The sequence below is a fragment of the Camelus bactrianus genome, chromosome 4 (genome assembly GCF_048773025.1).
Source record: "Camelus bactrianus isolate YW-2024 breed Bactrian camel chromosome 4, ASM4877302v1, whole genome shotgun sequence".
In the NCBI taxonomy this organism is placed as follows: Eukaryota; Metazoa; Chordata; class Mammalia; order Artiodactyla; family Camelidae; genus Camelus; species Camelus bactrianus.
The window spans coordinates 99,651,920-99,657,283 of NC_133542.1; positions in this window are offsets into that span (position 1 = coordinate 99,651,920).

A 5,364-nucleotide genomic window follows, 5' to 3' on the forward strand; every position below is an offset into this window, starting at 1 on the left:
AAAAAAAAAACAGGTGCCAGCAGTTCGAAATTCAGCCTCTGTGCACTGATGTGGAAAGGGCAGCAGTAAAACCTGCTCTTGTGTGCTGTATCTTCCAGGTTATCCCCTGGCAGATGTTAACCAGGCAGTTCTTCCCTTCAGTAGCCTGAATTTACAGATTTTTCTTACTCAAAGTTACATAACCTAACCCTTCTAATAGTCATCTTAAATATTAGTGTTGCTTAATATTGTAATAGAGAAGAACAAATCTGACTCTATATTAGATCTGTTCCTTTAGTTTTAACCATGGTGCCCTGTTTTCTAGGCTTAGTCTTGCTAGCTCTGCACCTTTTGCAAAACAATATCACCTTGAGCCTGAAATATACAGGAGAGCCTGTCCTCGGGGCTCTGATCTTTAAGGATGTTAGCACTTCTGCACTTATGTAGAGATGGCAAATTGCAAAATAGAGAGTAACTTTTGTTTTGTTGGACATTTACAAGGACACCATGGCCTGACCCACATGGACGGCTGTAAGAACAAAGAATGCCTGCAGCAAGGAGTTTGCAACAACCACACCCCCCCTTTTTTTTTATAAAAGGAGCCTGTATTCTGACTGGAGTAGGATGGTTCTCCAAGACATTAGTCTGCCATCCTCTTGGCCTGCTGGCTTTCCAAATAAAGTCTTTATTCCTTGCCCCAACACCTCGTCTCCCAATTTATTGGCCTGTCGTGCAGCGAGCAGAACAAGTTTGGACTCGGAAACACTATCATCAACCATAATTTCAGCAGCATCAGAATGAGCGCCCTACTCACTAATTTCACACGTTTTGTAGGAAATGTGTTTTTATCTTTAATTATGCTGTTCTATGAAGTGTTTCATGTAATCTAGTATGAATTTTGATTACATGGTATCTCAAGGGACAGACAAAATGAAATATATATGGAGAGGTATACATTACAATTAGAGCACTTCATTTGCAAGTTCAATGTGAAGAAATACAAAATGCAGGAACTTCATTACCAACCACAGCAACAAAAAAAAGAACATTGGACCTGCATACACAAGCCAAATATTGTCTCTAGACTCTAGCTCAAATTTGAAACAAGGACACCATGTATTGGAGCAGTGATAGATAAGTTGAATGTTTTAACCACAAAAATAATTGAAAAAGTAATTACAATCTTCCTGTAAACAAAATGTAAAACCAGATAATGTTCTCAGAACAGATAAATCTAAGCTTACACAAAATTTTCCAGAGCATAGAAAAGGAGGGAAAATACTCCTTTATATTTTATGATGCTGCTATCCTAGCCTTTAAAAAAGCAGAAACAGATGAAGAAAGGTAAGGGACGGAAAAGTCCAATATATCTGCAAATTATACGCTTATGAGCGCAGATGAAAAAAGTCTGAGGTATTATTGTTACAGAAACCTGAATCCCATGGAGAGACCAAGCGACACTCAGAGGTGTGGAGAACTCAGGTTTATTGTGCCGGCGGCCCAGAGGAGTTAACACTCCAAGTTCCAGACTCGGATTGCAGGTTCACACAGGCTTTTATAGGGTTTTAGGAACAAAAAATCATGTGGTCTTAGGTTTACACACCGGGCAGGTTCCACGCCTGCGGGGTGGGGGGGTTAGTTTCAGTCTCCTAGAAGCAAGCTGTTTCAAAGAAGCGCAAAAGCGATAAGTCATGTCTGTGCCTGGGAGGCCTTGCTGGTCCTTATGGGCCTTTTCTACTCCATTATCAGACAAAATATATCATAAAATTATCCCAATGGATGCCAGATAATATCTATTTAAAACAAAGCCTATGGACATCATTCCTAGCAAACTAGCAAGACTAGCAATGGAAGGGAATACCGAAGTGATCAAGCAGGATTTACTTCTAGGATGCAAGGATGGTTTCTAGGTTCATATTATTGTGGTTGGAAAAGATGCTTGATATAATTGTAGTCTTCTTAAATATCAAATGACTTGCTTTGTGACCTAACATATGAGATAGTCTGGAGAAGGTTCCATGTGCACTTGAGAAGAACATGTATTCTATTGCTAGAATATTTGTAACAGAAAAGAACAAATCTGGCTCCATATTGGATCTGTTTCTTTGGCTCTAACCCTGAGCCCTGTTGTTTAGGCTTAGTCTTGCTAGCTCTGCACCTTTTGTAAAAGAATGTTGCCTTTAGTCTGAAATACAGGAGAGCCTATTCTCAAGGATCTGACCTTTAAGGATATTAACACTTTTGCACTTATACAAAGATAAAAAGGTGCAGAATAAAAAATAACATTTGTTTTATTAGGTTTTACAGGGGTACCATGACCTGACCCACGTGGACAGCTCCAAGAACAAAGAATTCCTACACCAAGAAGTTTGCAACAACCAATCACACCCCTCCCATTTTTAGTATAAAAGGAGTCTGAATTCTTACTTGAGTAAGATGGTTCTTCTTCTCGGTCTGCCAGCTTTCCAAAAAAGTCGCTATTCCTTGCCCCAACACCTTGTCTCCTGATTATTGGCCTGTCATGCGGCGAGCAGAACGAGTTTGAACTCAGCAAAATATTCTGTATCTGTCTGTTGGTCAAATTAGCCCAATGCATAATTTAAGTCCAACGTTTCCATATTGATTTTCTGTCTGTATCATCTATTCATAGTTGAAAATGGGATACTGAAATGCCCTACTATTACTATAATGCTCTCTACTTCTACTTTCAGAGCTTTTAATATTTGCTTTATATATTTAGATGCTCTGATGTTGGGTGTATGAATATTTACAGTTGTAAAATGATGAATCAAACCATTTATCCCTTACTGTGTAATTTTATAATTATGTAGTAATCTTTATCTCAATACAATTTTTGGCTTAAAGTTTACTTTATCCGATATAAGCATAGCTAACACTGATTTCTTTTAGTTTCCATTTACATGAAATATTTTTCCGTTTCTTCATAACAAAGGAATTTTTAACTAAACACAAATAGTGCAAAATATAAAGAAAAGATTGATAAAATAAATCATCTTTGAGAATTTCTCTTTGTAATCAGAACCGCAATGAATCACCTCATGTCAGTCAGAATGGCCTTCATTAAAAAGTCTATGAATAATAAATGCCAAAGAAGGTGTGAAGAAAACTACACTCTTGGTGGAAATGTAACTCAGCTCAGCCACTATGGAGGACAGTATGGAGGTTCCTTAAAAAAGTAAAAATAGACTTACTCCATGATCCAGTAATCCCACTCCGGGGCATATATCCAGAGGAAACTATGATTTGAAAAGACACATGCACCCCAATGTTCACAGCAGTACTATTTACAACAGCCAAGACAAGGAAACAACCTAAATGTCCATACACAGATGAATGGATAAAGAAGCTGTGGTTTATATATATATGGTGTACACACCACATAAGAAAGAATGAAATATCATTTGCAGCAACATGGATGGACCTAGAGATTATCATATTAAGTGAAGTCAGTCAGACTAAGAAAGACAAATATCATATGATATCACTTATATGTGGAATATAAAAAAATGACACAAATTTATTTACAAAACAGAAATAAACTCACAGACATAGAAAACAAACTATGGTTACCAAAGGGGAAAAAGAGGGATATACTAGGAGTTTGCGATTAGCAGATACACGTTACTATATATTAAATAAACAACAAAGACCTACGGTATAGCACAGGGAACTACATTCAAATTCTTGTAATAAGCTATAATGCAGTTGTTCCTGCCTCCATGTCTGACCAGCGGATCCCAGGGTCTTCACTGTCAACGTGACCCTACCCTCCGTATCACAGTTCCAGCATTGCGCCTATTCTCAAGCCTTTCCTGCTTCCCCTCTCCCTTCCCCCAAGCTGAATTGAGAGTTGAGTTGCACATTTGTTGTGTTTTATTCACTTGCTTAGGTGCCAGTCTTCCCACTGGACTCTGATCACCTGGCGGGTCAGGATGGTGCCTTTTCCTGGGTATGTTCCCTGAGAAAGTGCCTGGCAACAAGGATAGGCTCAGGCCATAGCTTGCATGGGTGCTTGTAGCTTTCTTCTACTGACATATAAAGAAAACTTTCAGAAATGGAAATAGGAGCCTGGCTTATGTCTCCAGTTCCTAGATCAGTAAGGTTATTATCTTCCACTTTATAAGCACTCACTAAATTTTGGATAAATGTATGTACTACCATACTCTGAGTTGGTTGAGCTCTGGAAATTCATCAGGGTGACTTTTCAGGGGCAGGTGCTGTCATAAGCATAGCATCCTTTGGGCCGACTCCCCACTGTTTCATGGAACTATTTATGTTGGCTGCTTTTGTTAGAAAGTCACTAAACAGATTGCCAAGCATTGATGTTGCCCAAGCATGAGCTAGCAAACAAGAAGACAGGGATATAACTGAATATATGAATGAAGGAACAGGAGAGAGAAGGAGGAAAGGGCTAACGACATTGCCTTCTTTCTGCCTCAGAAACACAGGATCCAGTGTTTCTTAGCTCTCTGTTGTATCAGTGGTCTAGGAAAGCCTGGAGGATGGATGGAGTATTAGACTGGAAGTAATAGAGTTTGCAAAAAAAAGAAAAAAAATATATATATGTTTAAGCAAACCTTACACAAGGGCCTTCAAAGGAACTAGTAACACTCTATTTCTTAATTTTGTACACAGATGTTCCCTTCATTTATTTTACCTTACATGTATACAATAAATGCTATTTTTATTTTAATATTTATTAAATCATTTAAAAATAAAGCCAAAATTATTATAGTATTTCTTCTTTAATAAATATATACAGAATAAATATAATTTGTGTTTACTTTTTAAAACATACATTTTATAATTAAGTGCTGTGAAATCAATGATATCAACATACAGCCTTGAGGTCAAGGGTTTTTTTTTCTTTAATATTATTACAAGTTTACCTTCCTACATAAAAAAGCGAAAGTGACTGCCAATTAATATTACGAATTCAGTAACTCCCTTACTAGTATCTGAAAGTTAAAATCATCTGTGATTTTTGCCCTACTGAAAAAATATTTATCTCTAACTATTCGATGAAAGAAAGGTAGTATATTCAGTGACCTAAAAAGGGTAGTCTCAGATCTCCAGTTATCTCTAGTGCAGTGATGTATTGAAAACAAAGGCACACTTAAAACCACCATAATATATTGTTCCTTGGAACTAAAATCTTTAAAAGCATTGTAGAACCTTAGACTAGTATAACGTTACTTTCTAAAGAAATGAAGTACAGCCAAGAATAGAAAGAACCTTGAGAGGTCATACAAGCATACTGTGTAATGCCACCGAAACACTTAACTTCAATTTTCTTCAGAATTATTTGATATAAACAGTACTCTAACTTCATGTCCTAGAATTTTATATTTTATAGCCAGAAGG